This window comes from Oryx dammah, unplaced genomic scaffold, assembly GCF_014754425.2.
Source record: "Oryx dammah isolate SB20612 unplaced genomic scaffold, SCBI_Odam_1.1 HiC_scaffold_18, whole genome shotgun sequence".
In the NCBI taxonomy this organism is placed as follows: Eukaryota; Metazoa; Chordata; class Mammalia; order Artiodactyla; family Bovidae; genus Oryx; species Oryx dammah.
In genome coordinates this window covers 23849404-23871440 of record NW_024070202.1, presented here as the reverse complement: position 1 = coordinate 23871440, position 22037 = coordinate 23849404, and the positions used below count along the sequence as shown (strand labels likewise).

At 39.1% G+C, this 22037-nt stretch overlaps 1 non-coding gene and 1 pseudogene across 1 annotated transcript; both read left to right on the top strand.

The window, feature by feature from the left end:
* Positions 1 to 14166: 14166 nt before the first annotated feature.
* LOC120878320 lies at positions 14167 to 14269 on the top strand. The gene has a single exon (XR_005724525.1). It is a non-coding gene; the product is annotated as a U6 spliceosomal RNA (small nuclear RNA).
* A 5741-nt stretch (positions 14270 to 20010) lies between these two features.
* LOC120878029 lies at positions 20011 to 20623 on the top strand (annotated as a pseudogene).
* The last annotated feature ends 1414 nt before the right edge of the window (positions 20624 to 22037 follow it).

Below are 22037 nucleotides of genomic sequence, written 5' to 3'. Positions count from 1 at the left end.
AGGAAAAGAGGATCTGCTATGGAACATTGACAGCAGTATCACACTAGTCAGTATCAATGTAGGTTTTGGAGGAAAATCACAATTGTCACTGTTATTTTCACTCCTTGGCTAGATTTGCTCTATTAAATAAAGTGATATTTATAAATTAAATTTTCTCAAATTATAACATAAACAAGTTTGTATTTGCATTTTTTCTTTTTCACTTTCAGTAATAAAATCTAATGTTTAGAGCTTTTCATTTGTTGACAGCAAGGACTGGAAGAATAGAACTAAAATGTTTCAATTACTGAGATTTCCAGTGACCTCTTTCAGGTTGGCACGGTGGAGCAGTTACTTAGTGAGCCAGCACCACAATATGTAATTTAGTAACAAAAATGGTTACTGGTTACAAATGAATTATGCCATCCTTAGTGGACTGTAGGACTGTGAATACCTGATTTAGTTTCCTCCCTCAAATTTAAATATATTTAATTCAAGAAACTGGATCATGATGGCAGATTGAGTAAATAAAGGCATGTAACTCTTGTTTACCTGAAATACCCTAAAAAGATGAAAAATGCGTTTTTAAAAAATATCTCCTTCCTGTGCTGGCAAACAAGAGAGTCAGAGCCAGGTATAAAAATCATTCTGCCATAATCAGCAGTTCTCACATAACCCAACTATAGGCAATTACACAGTGTAACTGAAAAAAACTATAAATACCCAGAAACAGACTTATCAATAAAGGTGCAGTTATTTTATCAAGAAATTTACAGCATTTTACTAAAAACGTGTGAGAGATCTGAGCAAGTGGAAGCAAGTTCACTATTCCTAAATGTGAATACATATTTGTGAAGATGTCAGGTTTCTTCTAACCTCCCTTCCTATTGATTTATAACTTAGTGCAATCCCAAACAAAATACCAAGTAAAATAATCAGCATCAGTGATTTCTCTACAAAAAGAAGTTAATTTCAAAATCCATGACCACCATGAAACTTTGGAATTACATAGCTAGGTTCTTTCTTGACTTTTGATGTAAGAATAAAACTATTTATTTAGCTATGAACTGGGACATTTCCTTATGCCTAGAATTTTAGAAGACCTAAAAGTTCCTTCTCAAGAGAAATTCCCATGGATGACCAAGAGACCATGGTGTGGTCTCTTTCATAGGAATCACTGTGAAAAGATGAGATGTAAAGACATGAAGAGATGATTTAAAAATTGGCTAAGGATCTGCATGGTACCTGTGTGGAGATGATCAACAAAGAGGGTGGAGCTGAAAACCCTGAAGTAATGAAAACATCAGTTACTTTAAGAACTAGAAATGGTACCTTTGGGAACTTTGGTCATAAAACCAATCATTAAAGGAAGAAAATCAGGTAGTTTGGGCTGAAAAGTATTGAACACATTTCCTGAGACTTTGACTTTCTTGCTCCCTCCCTCTCTTCCTCCTTCCTCTCTCTCTCTCTTTGCTATTTTAGTAATATCTTCTGGAAGGGGTGTGTATATGTAGAGAGATTGGTGGAGAGTGGTGTTAATGTAATTAAACAAGAAGGCCACTAGACGGAGATGGCTCTCAGGCTTCAGGAGCACATGGAAGCAACCAAAATCTAAGTCAGAGTCAATGCAGCCACTAAGTCTGAGGAGATAAAACCCAAGAACAACCTATTGCATAGCCAACTAGGCTTTCCTGTTTAAGGCAACTGTCTAAACTATAGCCAATCAATGCCCTTGCTTTGCTTCCTCATCTTCTCTATAAAAAGGTCTCCCCTAATTCCTGTCAGTATAGCCCTCCTCACTACATTGGGTTTCATCCTACCCAATTCAAATTGATGTATGCTCAAATCAACTCTTGAAAATTAAATGTGCCTCAGAGGTTAAAGCATCTGCCTGCAATGTGGGAGACCTGGGTTCGATCCTTGTGTCGGGAAGATCCCCTGGAGAAGGAAATGGCAACCCACTCCAGTATTCTTGCCTGGAGAATCCTGTGGACAGAGGAGCTTGGTGGGCTACAGTCCATGGGTCGCAAAGAGTTGGACACGACTGAGCGACTTCACTTTCACTTTCACTTTCAGCTTATCTTTTAACAGGGTTGCTTAACAAGTTAAGAAACTACCCAATTCCTTTTTGCATGTTTACCATCTGCCATCTACTAAAATATCTTCTGTCATGAAAGGGTTCCTCTGTTGAAGATCCCATCCTCATGAGGTCACCAGAACCGCCTGGAGGCCTTCTTAGCTACATCATTGAAAATTTTGCAGATGGAAGGGAAACAAATGCCTATCACAGCAGTTGGGGATGCTAAAAGATACAATGATATGGGTGCCAGGTTGACTGGATGTTGATTTAATTCTTGTAAAAATTGTTTGAATAATATAATGATTTAGAAGTTGTATAAGGGTTTCAAAACAGTGCATTTAAATTGTACATGTACAATATAATAGAGTCCGCAGTATAACAGATTCTGTGCAACAATACAAGTGTGAACTTAACTTTGAAATTTCACTGTATGTTATATTCACTCATTCATTCAAAACTCTATAAATGAGTCTATTTGCCTTATTGTCAACTTATATTATTTAGGCCTTTCTGTACAATATTTTGGGACAGGTATAAAATCTGTAGTATATAGAAATAGGCATGGTAAAAATCATCACAGACTCATGTGAAAAAGAGGAGCTTACAAAACACATGTCAAGATGTAATGTGAGGAAAGTGTATCAGCGTTATTGTTAGGTGAATAATAGCTAGTAGCAGAAAATACATTCATAACCCTTCCCATCCTTGTAGATACATCTGTAATCTCTCTCAGTCTTCCTTGGTTGGAATTAATCTCTCTATTTCTTTCTCACGTTCTTATGCTTCCCAATCCCTACTTTTAACATATTCTATTTTATATTTCTGGAGAAGGCAGTGGCACCCCACTCCAGCACTCTTGCCTGGAAAATCCCATGGACGGAGGAGCCTGGTTTTGTGATATAAGAAAATATCTCCAGTACTAGGCAGTATTATTTATTTTATCCATCCCAAAGGTATCACAAGGTAAATAACTCTTTAAGTGGGTCAAAGCAGCTTTCACACAGTTCCTATTGGGACATTTCCAGAAAGCTTCAGAAATAATATAGTAAGAAAAAAAAAAAAAAGGAGGAGAATCAGCAGTTTTCAAAGATTGCCTGAGAACTAATTTTTGGAGGCATTAGAGTTTTTTTTAATGGTTTTTATGCCATTTGTGTTTTTAAAAATGAAGCAAAAATATTTAAGAAGATAATACATTTAAAAATATGAAATTTGAACCATGAAACTAAAAAACTAAGAGGCTCACAAATTCAAATTTGGTGTTAGCATATGATTGGCCTGCTACAGGTTAGAGAGACCATTCCTTTTGCAATGGAATTGTGAAGGGTGATTTAGAGAAGCCAGGGACAGAGAAACAAGAAGGAAGGCTACATAAATGTTTTAACGTTGTTCTCTGTTCATTTGCCTTTTGTATTTTTTTTTTAATGAAATGCCTTTTCTCTCTCTCTCTCTCTCTTTTTTTTTTTTTTTTAACCAAAGCAAAGTCTCATGCTTCATATACAACCCAAACTTTATCTTAACATCTGCTGTGCTGCACACATGGGTATATTTATCTTTTTCTTCTCTAAGAGCCCATATTTTTTATGCAATTAAGTTGGTTGGTGATGTTATGATAATATTTCTTGTACAGACACTGGAATGTTGTTAGAAGCCAAGAGGTTCTAATTAAAAGCTGAGAAGCTGTCATACTCATTCATGTAGCCTCTCTGGTACAGATAGAATTCATATTAATTTTTGGATAAATAGAATTAATTAGCAACACACTTTCACATCCCATAAAAATGTGGGCTCCTGTAATATGTTACTGGGTTTCCCTGATGGCTCAATGGTGAAGAATCTTCCTGCCAACGCAGGAGACCCGGGTTCGATCCATGGGTTGGGAAGATCCCCTGGAGAAGGAAATGGCTACCCACTCCAGTATTCTTGCCTGGGAAATGCCTGGTGGGGTACAGTTCATGGAGTTGCAAAAGAGTCAGACACAATGGAGTGACTAAACAACAACAATGAATATGTTACTACTTGGCAGCAGATTTTGAATTTCAAAAGAGGCTTCATAAAATCTTTACCAGATAGTGAATGAAACTAATGAAATAACAGCACATACATAATAATCAACTTTACAGTAACAGTACTCAGCCTTTTAACAAATTTAGAGTCCTTTATATGTGGGCATGTACAGTATGAAAAGGCAAAATGATAGGATACTGAAAGAGGAATTCCCCAGGTCAGTAAGTGCCCAGTATGCTACTGGAGATCAGTGGAGAAATAACTCCAAAAAGAATGAAGGGATGGAGCCAAAACAAAACCAATACCCAGCTGTGGATGGAACTGGTGATAGAAGCAAGGTCCAATGCTGTAAAGAGCAATATTGCATAGGAACCTGGAATGCCAGGTCCATGAATCAAGGCAAATTGGAAGTGGTCAAACAAGAGATGGCAAGAGTGAACCTGAACATTCTAGCAATCAGCAAACTAAAATGGACTGGAATGGGTGAATTTAACTCAGATGACCATTATATCTAATACTGTGGGCAGGAATCCCTTAGAAGAAATGGAGTAGCCATCATGACAACAAAAGAGTCCGAAATGCAGTACTTGGATGCAACCTCAAAAACGACAGAATTATCTCTGTTCGTTTCCAAGGCAAACCATTCAATATCACGGTAATCCAAGACTATGCCCCAACCAGCAATGCAGAAGAAGCTGAAGTTGAATGGTTCTATGAAGACCTACAAGACCTTTTAGAACTAACACCCAAAAAAGATGTCCTTTTCATTATAGGGGACTGGAATGCAAAAGTAGGAAGTCAAGAAACACCTAGAGTAACAGGCATTTTGGCCTTGGAATGTGGAATGAAACAGGGCAAAGACTAATAGAGTTTTGCCAAGAAAATGCGCTGGTCATAGCAAACACCCTCTTCCAACAACACAAGAGAAGACTCTACACATGGACATCACCAGATGGTCAACACTGAAATCAGATTGATTATATTCTTTGCAGCCAAAGATGGAGAAGCTCTATGCAGTCAAAAAAAACAAGACCAGGAGCTGACTGTGGCTCCAATCATGAACTCGTTATTACCAAATTCAGACTGAAATTGAAGAAAGTAGGGAAAACCACTAGGCCATTCAGGTATGACCTAAATCAAATCCCTTATGATTATACAGTGGAAGTGAGAAATAGATTGAAGGGACTAGATCTTATTGAGTGCCTGATGAACTATGGACAGAGATTCATGACATTTGTACAGGAGACAGGGATCAAGACCATCTCCATGAAAAAGAAATGCTAAAAAGCAAAATGGCTTTCTGAGGAGGCCTTACAAATAGCTGTGAAAAGAAGAGAAGCGAAAAGGAAAGATATAAGCATCTGAATGCAGAGTTCCAAAGAATAGAAAGAAGACATAAGAAAGCCTTCCTCAGCCATCAATGCAAAGAAATAGAGGAAAACAACAGATTGGGAAAGGCTAGAGATCTCTTCAAGAAAATTAGAGATACCAAGGGAACATTTCATGCAAAGATGGGCTCAATAAAGGATAGAAATGGTATGGACTTAACAGAAGCAGAAGATATTAAGAAGAGGTGGCCAGAATACACAGAAGACTGTACAAAAAGTATCTTCATGACCAATATAATCATGATGGTATGATCACTCACCTAGAGCCAGACATCCTGGAGTGTGAAGTCAAGTGGGCCTTAGAAAGTATCACTATGAACAAAGCTAGTGGAGGTGATGGAATTCCAGTGGAGCTATTTCAAATCCTGAAAGACGATGCTGTGAAAGTGCTGCACTCAATATGCCAGCAAATTTGGAAAACTCAGCAGTGGACACAGGACTGGAAAAGGTCCATTTTCATTCCAATCCCAAAGAAAGGAAATGCCAAAGAATGCTCAAACTACCACACAATTGCACTCATCTCACATGCTAGTAAAGTAATGCTCAAAATTCTCCAGGCCAGTCTTCAGCAATACGTGAACCATGAACTTCCAGATGTTCAAGCTGGATTTAGAAAAGGCAGAGGAACCAGAGATCAAATTGCCAACATCCACTGGATCATGGAAAAAAGCAAGAGAGTTCCAGAAGAAACATCTATTTCTGCTTTATTGACTATGCCAAAGCCTTTGACAGTGTGGATCACAATAAACTGTGGAAAATTCTGAAAGAGATGGGAATACCAGACCACCTAACCTGCCTCTTGAGAAATCTGTATGGAGGTCAGGAAGCAACAGTTAGAACTGGACATGGAACAACAGACTGGTTCCAAATAGGAAAAGGAGTACGTCAAGCCTGTATATTGTCACCCTGCTTATTTAACTTCTATGCAGAGTAAATCATGAGAAACACTGGGCTGGATGAAGCACAAGCTGGAATCAAGATTGCCGGGAGAAATATCAATAACCTCAGATATGCAGATGACACCACCCTTATGGCAGAAAGTGAAGAGGAACTAAAAAGCCTCTTGATGAAAGTGAAAGAGGAGAGTGAAAAATTTGGCTTAAAGCTCAACATTCAGAAAACGAAGATCATGGCATCTGGTCCCAGCACTTCATGGGAACTAGATGGGGAAACAGTGGAAACAGTGTCAGACTTTATTTTTCTGGGCTCCAAAATCACTGCAGATGGTGATTGCAGCCATGAAATTACAAGACGCTTACTCCTTGGAGAAAAGTTATGAACAACCTAGATAGCACATTCAAAAGCAGAGACATTACTTTGCCAACAAAGGTCTGTCTTGTCAAGGCTATGGTTTTTTCAGTGATAATGTATGGATGTGAGAGTTGGACTGTGAAGAAAGCAGAGTGCTGAAGAATTGATGCTTTTGAACTGTGGTGTTGGAGAAGACTCTTGAGAGTCCCTTGGACTGCAAGGAGATCCAACCAGTCCATTCTGAAGGAGATCAGCCCTGGGTGTTTTTTGGAAGGACTGATACTAAAGCTGAAACTCCAGAACTTTGGCCACCTCATGCGAAGAGTTGACTCATTGGAAAAGACTCTGATTCTGGGAGGGATTGGGGGCAGGAGGAGAAGTAGATGACAGAGGATGAGATGATTGGATGGCATCACTGACTTGATGGATGTAAGTCTGAGCGAACTCCAGGAATTGGTGATGGACAGGGAGTCCTGGTGTACTGCGATTCATGGGGTTGCAAAGAGTCGGACACTACTGAGCGACTGAACTGAACCGAACTGACCATGTGGGCATCAGAGTCATTGTGAGGAGGCAAAACTAGTTTCGATTTGGTGAAGATTTGTTTACATAAATCACTGTATTCAAAAGTCTTTGAAAAGTGTCAAATAGCCTCACTTGAGCTTTGCCAATGTTAGTTTTAATCTCTCTCTTAAAATGATCACTTTTTCCATGTTACAGATATTACTGTCCCCCAGAAGATATATATCTCATACTGGCTTCGTCAATGGCACTTGTGATCATTCTTTCTAAAGAATTACATTCTAAAGGCCTAAAGTCAAATGAAGAGATGCCCACCTTCAGATATGCCTTCTGTTTATAGTGCTTGTACGGCAAAAACTTACATGATCCTGGGTATCATCTGTGACTGTCATCTTAGCACAGTTTCAGTCAGACATTTTATCCTGTTCTGTTTATCACTGCCTTCCATTTTCACTGGTTGTTGAAGTTTTAAACCATATCTTTCTGTCCCAGCTCCTGAACTTTTTGTTTCCAGCTGGCATCTTCTTGGACAAGCAGCTCTAGGTTTTCCTGAAGCTACGTGTTCACATGAATATCATTAAATGTCTCCCTCCTCTCTCTGCTGCTTTGCAGTCTTCAGAGATGACTTTCAGGTGTTTTTTGAAGTCAGTCAGTTTGAACTGGAGCAATTTTGCTGGTTCTTTGAGCGAACTTGACTGTCCTTCCAGATAAGTCACCGTTAGTCCATGAAGTAAAATTTTATAGGACTGGCATTTTATAGGATTGGCTTTTCTGTTCTCAGCCAAGAAGGTTGACTCTATCCCCCAGTGAAAAGTTGGACCTGTTCAATATTAGCATTAAATTTTGCCAAATAGAGGGTTTGTGGCATCAGAGGACTGGCCTCCACTGCAGATGGCTCAAGGGCACTGAAGGTGTATGTAATGAGTTTTTTCCTCCTGTTGAGTTTAAGATACTCTACCCTTCAGGCAGCAAATCCTTTGGCTAGGTCATTGCCCCTCAAAGTATGTCAACTTTTTACTTTGCAAGTAATCAAAGCAACATAAAACAAAATTTTCAAGGGAAACTCAGAGATTTGACCCTTGTGTCCATAATTCAGACAGTATCATTGAACTACCACGCAGCTGATGCGGGAGTAGTTGGAAAGCCATTTTCATAGCCATAAACAGGCCCTCTTTGGTTCCAAAGGACATTGAACCTGCCTCTAGCCAATAGCATCAGGGTTACAGCTCCCTGTCCAAAATCCTGTTTGTGTTCTACTTTAAAACCACTCAGAGCCAGACAACCAGGACAGACCATCAGTAAGTAAGGGGGAGGTGGGCTGGTTTTGTACGCTAGTGATATCTAAATTTGATGCAGTCACTGCACAGTTATGAAACATCACAATTTGTATAGTACATTGAAAAATGGAAAGGACCAGTTAGTCAGAGAGATGAATTGTGGCCTCTTTAGGCCTACATGCCCCACTGGAAGGTTAGAAGATCCAAGCAGTGCTATGCTCAAACCAAACCTATTGAACTAAGAGTAAGTAAACCTAGATTTTTTGTCCTTGTTTTGCCTCTTCAATAGCTTCATGAACTGGGTCTTCAAAATTGTAGCCAATATTTGCTAAAAGCAACACAGAACATAAATCATTTTCTTATGCAGTATCTTATTTAAAACCTGGCTATCCTATGATGTTGGTCATCGTCTTAATTCATTCAGGCTTCTATATTAGAATCTCAGAACCTGGGTAGCTTAAACAATAAATATTTTTGACTATTCTAGAGGCTGAAAGGTACATGATCTCAGTGCAAACACCTAGGTTTCCTGGTAAGGACTCTCTTCCTGCCTTGAAGTCAGCCATCTTCTTCTTATATCCTCTAATGGGGAGAAACAGACAGCAAGCTCTGGTCTCTTCCTCTTCTTATAAGTATACTGATCCCATCATGAGACAATACCCACATGACATCTTCTATGTCTAATTACCTCCCAAAGGTCCCACCTCCAAATCTCACCACACTGGAGTTGGGGGCTTATGACTTCATGATAGGAATTTGAGGAGGACACATTTAGTCTATTACACCATCCTATAGGGTCATTAAATCTCTTAAGTGACAAACTTAGGTTAAATGGTTCTCCTAGGACATTGACTATTACATTATAGTTGGATTTTGAATCAAAACCATCTGTCTCCAACTATCATTTTTTGTTTTAAACCATTGTACATGGCTTAATAATTTCACCCTACTTTGAAAACAAATAATTTTCCAACAACATTCTTTTTGACTCTTAATACAATAGCAAAGCAACCATTTTTAATACGTGTAGTATTTACCCATTTCCTTTCCAAGTATTAACAGAATTATTCCTATATGACAAGTGCTAGTGCCACAGAAAAAAGGAGCTCACAGTGTGGTCAAGGGGACAAGTTAACACACAATTACAGTTTGCAAAGGTGCAAACAATGTAAGCCTGGGAAAGAGACCCAACAGCAGAGGTTGGGAAGGGGAATGGGCTAAAAACTCAGTTAATGTGGGAAAATATACCTGCTTCCCTGGTGGCTCAGACTGTAAAGAATCTCCCTGCAATACAGAACACCTGGGTTCAATCACTGAGTCAGGAAGGGCCCCTGGAGAAGGAAATGGCAATCTGCTCTGGTATTCTTGCCTGGAGAATTCCGAGGACATAGGAACCTGGTGGACAACAATCCATGGGGTTGCCAAGAGTCAGACATGACTCAGTGACAAAGAGTCGAGAGCTGGATACCTAAATTGAGTTTTGAAAGATGAGTAGAAAGTAATTTTTGATGGTGTGCCCAAAACGTAGAGTTTTAAAAATAAAAGAAAGGGTTCATGTGAGAGCAAACAGAAATAATACAGTGCTTTAGGAAACTAGATGCTTTATGGTTTAAGAATTGGGCATGACAGTGAAAGTGGTAGGATATGATTTCACTAGGTTGTCAAATAGTGATATTTTACAAATTGCACGTTTTGCTAAAAAACTATAGACTTCTGGTTACAAGGAGGAACCCTAAAATATCTCAAGGAAGGGAAATAAGATGATCAAGTTAGATTCATGGAATATATTTAATTTAATTTAATATATTTAATTTAATTTATTTAAGAATAAATTGTGAGAGAAAGAGCACTGTAGATTGGAAAACCAAAATGCAGGTAAGTTGAAAAAATATTTTAAAAAAGGATTGAAACAAAGGCTGACATATGAATAGAGTACTTGATAGAGTGGTAAGGGAGTCAGAAATCAACAGGATGTATGAATGACTGTACTTAGTCAGGGTGAAGACTAGAAAGTCAAAGATAACTCCCGAGTTTCTGACTTGAGCAACTCTGTTGAAGTTCATGCCAATCACAGAAGAAAGGAAAACAGGAGGATGAACAAGAATGTATGTGTTTATTTGGGGTGAAGAGTTGGGGTTGAAGCACCACTGAAAATAGAAATCTATTTCTAGAAAGAACTTGGGCAAATACAAAGAAATATTTCTGAGATCAAAGTTTTACTTAACGGGAAAAGTATAGTTCTGATAACTTATGAAAAGTGTGTAGAATGAAAGTCAAAGAGCTGAATCCCAAGATTTAAGAAATTAAAAGAATTGAGCTTGCAAAAGAGATTGTGAAGCACTATTAATTTTTTTATTTAATTTTGATCTAGGGTATAGCCAACTAGCAAACAGTATTGTGTGAAGCACTAACTTTGACAAGAATTGTTCACAGGGGTTCTCTCTACTTCTCTTCTTCACTCTGCAGTTGAAAAATCTCTGGCTTCTGCCCTAAAGTTTCCATTGGACTGGCACCTACAAATTATCTTCATTGTTGAATCAAATGTGTGCTTCCAAGTCCTAATTTTATTTGATGTCTCAACAATTTATCACAGTTGATCTCACGTGATTCCAGACACTTTGTTTTCTTTATACCTGACAGTCTTCTGAGAAAGTGAAAGTGAAAGTTGCTCAGTCATGTCCGATTCTTTGCGACCCCAAGGACTATACAGTCCATGGAATTCTCTAGGCCAGAATACTGGAGTGGGTAGCCTATCCCTTCTCCAGGGGATCTTCCTGACCCAGGTATCGAACCAGGGTCTCCTGCATTGCAGGCAGATTCTTTACCAACTGAGCCAAGTGGGAAGCCCTATTGAGACTTCTTCCTAACTCTTTGGCTTAAGACTCTTTTCTTGGCCACTCTTTCTCTAGTGAACCTTCTAATTTTAGACTTTCTTCAGACTCAACTGTATACCAGCTCCTGTTTGTGTGTTCTCCCTGCAGCTTCTATGTATTTGGAAAAATATTTACATACCAGTGACATCTAAATTTGATCCTGAACCTAAACTTCTCTTCAGATCTCTGGACATATGTAGACAACTATTTACTCATAATCCCCACTTAGATATCTAGTAGGCATCTACTTTACATATTTTATATATTCTATATTTAATATATTTTATTATATATTCTTCTTATCTCCTTTGTCTTTACCTAATTGATGTTTTTGAACTGTGGTACTGGAGAAGACTCTTGAGAATCCCTTGGACTGCAAGGAGATCCATCCAGTCCATCCTAAAGGAAATCAGTCCTGAATATTCATTGGAAGGACTGATGCCGAAGCTGAAACTCCAATACTTTGGACACCTGATGCGAAGAACTGACTCATTTGAAAGACCCGAATGTTGAGAAAGATTGAAGGTGGGAAGAGAAGGGGACAACAGAAGATGAGATGGCTGGATGACATCACCAAATCAGTGGACATGAGTTTGAGTAAACTCCGGGAGTTAGTGATGGACAGGGAGGCCTGGTGTGCTGCAGCAGTCTATGGGGTCGCAAAGAGACGGACATGACTGAGCAACTGAACTGAACTGAATATCTAATATATAAATAATTATTGGATTTGGTTCTTCCTCCAGAATGTCTCAACTAGGTCCACATTTACTTATCTTGACACCAGCTCTGTAATCCAAAAGAACCACCATGCTTAACAGAGTGACTCTAAGAGCCTCCTGTTAACCTTCTAAGTTTCACTCTCTCTGTTCTTGCAGTTTATTCTCAATTCTGTGGCCGGAGTGATTATTTTAAATGCAAATCTCATCTTTACACTGCTTAAATCAATTAACGGCTTACTGTAATATGATAAAACTCAAAACCTTGGTGCTCCTTGCAAGGCTTTGCATAACTTTTTATTTTTCAGCCTCATTTCATAACTCTCTACCTAATATTTAATGTATTTCTCCAAACTCATCCTCAGTGCTCATCTCTCCAAAGTGCTCTCTACCCATGACTAAAAGACTCTTTGTCATGACCATCACCATGGACATCAGTTGTCACTTAGAAGTGCAGCATCTCGGCACATAGAGAGCAATTTAATGTGGAGGTCGAAGAGTCAGAGATGACACCCAGGTTTTTTACTTGAACAAGCAGATCTACATCATTTTCTCTCTTCATGCATACTTAAATCTGAGAACCCTACATGGATGAAACTTCTTTAGAGAAGGCTTCTTTGGTCCCCTGATAGAGTGCTTCTCACATTAGAGCAGCAGCAGAATTCATCTGGAGGGCTTGCTGCTGCTGCTGCTCAGTCGCTTCAGTCGTGTCCGACTCTGTGTGACCCCATAGACGGCCTCCTACCAGGCTCCCCCGTCCCTGGGATTCTCCAGGCAAGAACACTGGAGTGGGTTGCCATTTCCTTCTCCACTGCATGAAAGTGACAAGTGAAAGGGAAGTCGCTCAGCCGTGTCTGACTCCCAGCGACCTGGTAGGACTGCAGCCTACCAGGCTCCTCCATCTGGAGGGCTTAGTAAATCACAAATGTCTGGGTCCCAACCCTAGAGTCTCTTACTCAGTAAGGCTGGTATGAAAGGCTGAAATCCATATTTCCAGCAAGTCCCCAGGTGCTGTTCATGCTGCAGGTCCAAGGAGCACACTTTAAGAAGCCTTGCTCTGCTGAGGAGTTTGCAGTCTTAGCTGCATGGTAGGAATAACTGGTGGAGTTTTTTTTTAAAAAAACACTGATTCCTGTACCACATCCTAAGTCAGTTAGATAAGCATTTCTGGGACCTTCCTATGGGTCCTGAACTTAAGATGGCAAGCGTTAGCTTCTTCAGATACTTGGGGGAACCTATAATAACATCCTGATCTCTGATTACTAATATCTTAAGATAAAACACTTTAAGATTTTCTTGTCTGTTATTTCTGCTGAAAGTTAAACTCCATGTTTGTTGTTGTGAATTTACAATTTGGAAATGTCCTCCACATTCTAATTAACCCAGTAAAGTGTTAAATTTTTGTATGTTGTAGTTAATACAGAGACTTAGCATATTTCAGTGGCATGGAGGGTGGGTTTCTAGAGGATTCGTCTGCCAAGTCACTGTTTTAAATGCCATGCTAAAAAGTTTGAAGTTAAAAAGTAAAATTTCAGTAGAAACATAAGAGGGAAGAGTTGTTATGAATTTTCATAATGAGTGGATTTAAAGTAAATAATCTTTCAGTCCAGATTAAGAAAAAAAAGCAGTGGAGATAGAAAAGGGTAACATTAGGATGTTTGTAATCTCAGAATTATTCTATTTTGGATACTCTGATACAGTCTTCCTATTGAACCACATTTTCTAGACCTCAAGAATTATTTTTCTTCTCTTGACAAGTTTCTCTTCAGATAGGAAAATACAATTGTCAATATGTTATACTTAGATTTGTAAACTACCTATTAATAGAGGGGATTGCTCCAGGTGTATTGGTTAAACAAATGACTTTTAACCCTTTATTATTTTGACCTTGGGAGGAGTATATTTCGCTTTGGGTCTTCATAATATGCGGGTTTTATGTGGAAGCCAGTGACTGGGAAAGGTTAAGAATTAACATGGAAAGTTGTGCAATGAAAGCCGTAGATGAATGGTAATGGACTGATTGGAGTTATTGAATCCTCTAAAATAAAGAAAAAATGAGAGATGCATGGATAGGGCTTGCTTCAGCAGCACATATTCTAAAATTGGAATGATGCAGTGAAGATCAGCATGGCCCCTGCTCAAGAATGACAAGCAAATTTGTGAAGTGTTCCATATTAAAAAAAAAAAAATGATTGGACAAAAATACTGGAACTGAGTACATTCAGCTATGTCTTATATATCTCTTTCAGCATTTGCTTTTCATGAACTTCTATTTGAAGATACATGATAAACTATTTATGATACAAATTAAGATAACCACATATATTTTCAGATTTGTTTGATTTTAAAGGGCTTCATGTATATAAACCAAGAAGAGTGTTTTCTTATGTGGATACTATTCAGTACATACTATTATGCTGCTGCTGCTGCTAAGTCGCTTCAGTCGTGTCCGACTTTGTTCGACCCCATAGACGGCAGCCAATCAGGCTCCCCCATCCCTGGGATTCTCCAGGCAAGGACACTGGAGTGGGTTGCCATTTCCTTCTCCAATGCATGAAAGTGAAAAGTGAAAGTCAAGCTGATCAGTCATGTCCAACTCTTAGCGACCCCATGGACTGCAGCCTGCCAGGCTCCTCCGTCCATAGGATTCTCCAGGCAAGAGTACTGGAGTGGGGTGCCATCGCCTTCTCCGACATTCTATTATATGATCATATAATTACATTAACCTGACTCAAGTGTATTCAGAATAAATCTCATTAATACAAGAATAGTGGTTAAATATATGTATACATATTTTCTATGTTTCAAAAAGTTAAGGATACAAAAATAAATTATTAGGTAGAAATTTACATTTGAACAGTAATTCATCTAGAAACAAGTGGAATGACAGAAACATAAATTAAAAGACTCATAAGAGAACAGTTTTGTTTTTGTAAAGGAAATTGTTTTACAAGCAAAGTGACAAATGGCTTAAAACAATATTCTTGTTGCTAGGCTCTTAGATCCCTAAACAGACCTTATACTTTTTAGGTTTAAGCATAACAAACTGAAACATTATAAAGATGCTTAGTAAAAATAAGAAGATGACTCACTATAAAAATTAGAATTTTGCTTTTCTACTAGTTCTTGAAACTGTATACAACAGATAATTCTTTCTTCAGACTTTTTGCCTTTTTTTGTTAATCACTTGTCTTAACAACAATCTCGCTATGTGAATTTTTTTTATTTTTAAAGAATACAATATTATTTAAATATTCTCTTAGGTTGTAACTTATTATTTCTTGCATGTTAGAAACAAACTATTTTATTTGGAAACATTTTTCCACTATTTCTGTCTGATGAAAAGTATAAAGTGGCTACTTTTGATGAATCAATCCAGTATAACAACAACAGATTAAGAAACTTGATTCAAATGTTAGAAGAATCTTGCCAAGTGATATTGGTACAGTGTTGAGAAAGGAATTTCAAAAGACAGAGTAATTTTCTTTTTCTTTCTTTTTTTTTTTTTATTACTCATTGGCTATGTAACTGTGGACAGGTCATGTCTCCTTCTGAAATGTTTCAATTGCCCCACTTTCACGATGACATAGATTCTTTGGGTGCAAAACAGTCAGAAATTTTGAGGTCTTGATACTTGTGTTTTAATAAAGGACAGAAATGGTATGGACCTAACAGAAGCAGAAGATATTAAGAAGAGGTGGCAAGAATACACAGAAAAACTGTACAAAAAAGATCTTCATGACCCAGATAATCACGATGGTGTGATCACTCATCTAGAGCCAGACATCCTGGAATGGGAAGTCAAGTGGGCCTTAGAAAGCATCACTATGAACAAAGCTAGTGGAGGTGATGAAATTCCAGTGGAGCTATTTCAAATCCTGAAAGATGATGCTGTGAAAGTGCTGCACTCAATATGCCAGCAAATTCGAAAAACTCAGCAGTGGACACAGGACTGGAAAAGGTCCATTTTCATTCCAATCCCAAAGAAAGGCAATGCCAAAGAATGCTCAAACTACCGCACAACTGCACTCATCTCACACGCTAGTAAAGTAATGCTCAAAATTCTCCAAGCCAGGCTTTAGCAATGTGTGAACCGTGAACTTCCAGATGTTGAAGCTTACCAACATCCAGAGGATCATGGAAAAAGCAAGAGAGTTCCAGAAAAACATGTATTTCTGCTTTATTGACTATGCCAAAGTCTTTGACTGTGTGGATCACAATAAACTGTGGAAAATTCTGAAAGAGATGGGAATACCAGACCACCTGACCTGCCTCTTGAGAAATCTGTATGCAGGTCAGGAAGCAACAGTTAGAACTGGACATGGAACAACAGACTGGTTCCAAATAGGAAAAGGAGTACGACAAGCCTGTATATTGTCACCCTGCTTATTTAACTTATATGCAGAGTACATCATGAGAAACGCTGGGCTGGATGAAGCACAAGCTAGAATCAAGATTGCCGGGAGAAATATCAATAACCTCAGATATGCAGATGACACCACCCTTATGGCAGAAAGTGAAGAGGAACTAAAAAGCCTCTTGATGAAAGTGAAAGAGGAGAGTGAAAAAGTTGGCTTAAAGCTCAACATTCAGAAAATGAAGATCATGGCATCTGGTCCCAGCACTTCATGGGAAATAGATGGGGAAACAGTGGAAACAGTGTTTTTTTTGGGGGGGAGGTCTCCAAAATCACTGCAGATGGTGACTGCAGCCATGAAATTAAAAGACGCTTACTCCTTGGAAGGAAAGTTATGACCAACCTAGATAGCATGTTTAAAAGCAGAGCCATTACTTTGCCGGCTAAGGTCCGGCTAGTCAAGGCTATTGTTTTTCCAGTGGTCATGTATGGATGTGAGAGTTGGACTGTGAAGAAAGCTGAGCGCCAAAGAATTGATGCTTTTGAATTATGGTGTTGGAGAAGACTCTTGAGAGTCCCTTGGACTGCAAGGAGATCCAACCAGTCCATTCTGAAGGAGATCAGCCCTGGGATTTCTTTGGAGGGAATGATGCTGAAGCTGAAACTCTAGTACTTTGGCCACCTAGTTGACTCATTGGAAAAGACTCTGTTGCTGGGAGGGATTGGGGGCAGGAGGAGAAGGGGACGACTGAGGATGAGATGATTGGATGGCATCACTGACTCGATGGACTTGAGTCTGAGTGAACTCCAGGAGTTGGTGATGGACAGGGAGGCCTGGCGTGCTTCGATTCATGGGGTCGCAGAGTCGGACACGACTGAGCAACTGAACTGAACTGAACTGAACTGTACGCTTATAGTTTTGAAATGGGAATTGTGGATGCTGTCATTGAGCTATATCACATTAAAAAGATACAGAATCAACTACAACTTATGATGTGTAGATTTAAATTTATTTTAATTTATATATTTTTAAATTTTATTTATTTATTTTGGCTGTGCTGAATATTTGCTGCTTTTCTCTATTTGTGGTGAGCGGGGGCTTCTCTCTAGTTGCAGTGCACAGGCTTCTCATTTCAGTGGCTTCTTTTGTAGCAGAACATGGGCCTCTAGGGTGTGTGGGCTTCAGTAGTTGTGTTTTCTGGGCTCTAGAGCACAGGCTCAATAGTTGTGGCACACGGGGCTAGTTGCTCCACGGCATGCAGGATCTTCCTGGACCAGTGTTTGAAGCACTGCCAGGTAGGTTCCTTACCCCTGAGCCACCAGGGACGCCCGAATTTTTGTTTTTATGCAGCATGTGTGTGTGTTTTAAGGGGAGTGAAATCAGTTTAAAACAAAGATTACCGTGATTAAAATAGAAATATATTAAGAAATAAGTGTAAAAGCAAGTGGAGTCTGGCCTAAAGAAAAATGTGATAGTTAAAAAAACAGACGGTGTATTGATTTTTCTCTGCAAGAATTGGTGTGTCATTTTTTTTTTTCTGAAAACTTTCTGTCAAAGGTCAAGCTTACATTCTACTGGAGGTGATGAGCAGATCATGAAAATCCAAAAGCGCACACAAAAAGAACTTAATAAACACATACTTTAAAAATATATTCAGTTCAGCTCAGTTACTCAGTCGTGTCCGACTCTTTGTGACCCCATGAATCGCAGCACGCCAGGCCTCCCTGTCCCTTACCAACTCCCAGAGTTCACTCGGACTCACATCCATCGAGTCAGTGATGTTTATTTTTTTGGCTGCATCAGGTCTAAGCTGCAGCGTGTGGGATATTTTGTTGCAGCTCTCAGGCTCTTCTGCGTAGGCTCCTCTGCTTATGGTGTGCAGGCTCCAGAGCCCATGTGCTCTCCAGCTGTGGAGCGTGGGCTCAGTTGTTCAGTGGCTCAGTCCTGTCCTGCTCTTTCAGACCCCATGGACTGCAGCATGCCAGGCTTCCTGTCTATCACCATCTCTCGGAGCTTGCTCAAACTCATGTCCTTTGAATCAGTGATGCCATCCAATGATTTCATCCTCTGTCATCCCCTTTTCCTCCTGCTTCAATCTTTCCCAGCAGCAGGGTCTTTTCCAATGACCTGGCTCTTCGCATCAGGTGGCCAAAGTATTGGAGCTTCAGCGTCAGTCCTTCCAGTGAATATTCAGGATTGATTTCCTTTAGGATTGACTCGTTTGATCTCCTTGAAGTCCAAGGGCCTCTCAAGAGTCTTCTCCAGAACCACATTCAAAAGCATCCATTCTTTGACACTCAGCCTTCTTTATGGTCCAACTCTGACATGCGTACATGACTACTGAAAAACCACAGCTTCGACTAAATGGACCTTTGTTGGCAATGTAATGTCTCTGCTTTGTAATATGCTGTTTAGTTTTGTCATAGCTTTTCTTCCAAGCAGTGTCTTTTAATTTCATGGCTGAAGTCACCATCTGCAGAGATTTTGGAGCCCCTTAAAATAATGTCTGTCACTGTTTTCATTGTTTCCCCATCTATTTGCCATGGAGTGATGGGACCGGATGCCATGATCTTAGTTTCTTGAATGTTGAGTTTTAAGCCAGGTTCTTCATTCTCCTCTTTCTCCTTCATCAAGAGGCTGTTTAGTTCCTCTTTGCTTTCTGCCATAGGGTGATGTCATCTGCATATCTGAGATTATTGATATTTCTCCCAGGAGTCTTGACTCCAGCTTGTGCTTCATGCAGCCTGGCATTTCACATGATGTACTCTGCATATAAGTTAAATATGCAGAGTGACAATATACAGCTTTGATTTACTCTTTCCCAATTTGGAATCAGTCTGTTGTTCTATGTCCAGTTCTAACTGTTGCTTCCTGACCTGCATACAGATTTCTCAGGAGGCAGGTCAGGTGGTCTGGTATTCCCATCACTTGAAGAATTTTCCAGTTTGTTGTGACCCACAGAGTCAAAGGCCTTAGCATAGTCAATGAAGCAGAAGTAGATGTTTTCTTGGAATTTTCTTGTTTTTTATATGACCCAGTGAATATTGGCAATTTGACCTCTGATTCCTTTGTGTTTTCTAAGTCCAGCTTAAACATCTGGAATTTCTGAGTTCATGTTCTGTTGAAGCCCTTGGAGAATTTTGAGCATTGCTTTGCTAGCATATGAAATGGGTACAGTTGTGTGGTAGTCTGAACATTCTTTGGCACTGGCTTTCTTTGAAATCAGAATGAAAACTGACCTTTTCCAGTCCTGTGGCCACTGCTGAATTTTCTAAATTTGCTGACATATTGAGTACAGCACTTTAACAGCATCATCTTTTAGGATTTGAAATAGCTCAGCTCAATTCCATCACCTCCACTAGCTCAGTAGTTGCCCCAAAGCATGTGGGATCCTAGTTCCCATACCAGGGATTAAACTGGTTTCCTCTGTATTGGAAGGCAGATTCTTAACCACTGGACCACCAGGGAAGTCCCCCCATATCAAATAATTTTAAAATTTTATTCTACATCAAATTGTAGCATAAATATCCCGTTTAAAACAAAATCCAGCTTTCAGCTTTCGGCTCGGAGGAGGCAAGGTGCAACTTTCTTCGGTCCTTTGGAATCCGAGTTCATCCAACACCAGCCACCTCCACCATGCCGCCTAAATTCGATCCCAACAAGATCAAAGTCGTGTACCTGAGGTGCACCGGTGGGGAAGTCGGTGCTACGTCTGCCCTGGCTCCCAAGATCAGCCCTCTGGGTCTGTCTCCAAAAAAGGTCGGTGATGACATCGCCAAGGCAACTGGTGATTAGAAGGGTCTGAGGATTACAGTGAAACCTACCATTCAGAACAGACAAGCCCAGACTGAGGTGGTACCTTCTGCTTCTGCCCTGATCAAAGCCCTCAAGGAACCACCAAGGGACAGAAAGAAGCAGAAAAACATTAAGCACAGTGGAAACATCACTTTTGATGAGATCGTCAACATTGCCTGGCAGATGCGGCATCTGTCTCTAGCTAGAGAACTTTCTGGAACCATTAAAGAGATCCTGGGGACCTCCCAGTCTGTGGGCTGCAATGTTGATGGCCACCACCCTCATGACATCATAGATGATATCAACAGTGGCGCAGTGGAGTGCCCCACTAGTTAAGAACTGCAAAGGAAAAAGAAAAATAAAGGATCATTTGACAACCAAAAAAACAGAAACATCCAGAAGAATAACTTTAAACTCCTTATTATAAATTCCCCCCAAATTTTATCATCAGCAGTTATTGCTTAGTGCATCTCTTCACAAGTATCACAGATTTCTTCTTTAATTAGCTAATTGCAGCATCCAAAAAGTTCTAATGCAAGCTGTTGTGTTTAAGTGGGTCCAAATAATGCTGGGTTCCTGAATCTACCATTTACAAATTTTGTAATAGTAGATAAGCTAGTGAGTCTCTATTTTTCCCAATCCTCCCATGTACAGAATATTGGCATTAGTATGTAGAGTTATTCTGAGGTTTGAATGCAATTCCTCATGTAAAGTATGTGAAACATTGCGATAATAAAGCACAACACTAATGAATTTATTAGGTCATTCAATGAAATCTAATTGTCTAGATGCTATTGACAATGATCCTGAATTTACTTAACAATGACCCCCAGAAAAACCCTGCTACAGTGATAAAGTGACCTTTGATGGGCACATTTCTTGAGAGAAGGAGGGACAGTCTTTGTAGGGTAATAGCTTAAGAGTAATCCACAGCTAAAGAGAAGTCAAATAACACTGTGAAGGAAAGAATTGTGGGGACCAAGAGAGGAGTGAAATGCACTTGATAATAGTAAAATGTAGTAATTAGAAGACATTTATTTGCATATTTATTCACTTTATTTTAATGTACCTTGTTTAACTGTAAGTTAATTTTAGCAATAGCTGTGTTTAACAATTGAATCAGCAGAGTTTTGAAAATTCAGTAGTACAGTTGACTCTCCTGAGTTGGTACAATTGCCTTTTGTACCAAACCACTGAGGGACACTGATTGTGAAAATGCATGAGTGATACTTGCACATGTGCTTTGTTATCTCAAAACAGGCATTACAATCAAAGTTCTATTCACCAAATATCTGGCAAAAAATATATGCATATTATCACACCATCTAGAAACCACAGTCTAAGACTCATCTTCATCATACCCTGACAATAAAAATAATGTGGATAATTTCTTCTGGATTATGCGTTCATACATTCCCTGAACAGAAAATATGTCTATAAAATAACCATTTACTTATAATCACTGTTATCTATTGTAGGCTACACTTGATTTATTACGATAATCTGAAATTTTTTGTGAGGTTTTATTTTCCTATGACATATTATGTATAGCATTAGAATTCAGAATATAAATTCATTGATGTGTATAAACATGATTTTTTCCATTCTAAAACTAAGACTTCATTAACTTTAATAACCTCTGTTTTCATCCTTCTAAAAACAATATTACAACAGAAAATGACCTTTCATTATATCTGAAGTGAAGGAATCTGTACATATATTTTTTTATACCTCTCTATATTAAATACAAAAATAAAGAAAATAAACTTACACTTTTTTCAATAAGTCAGTTGG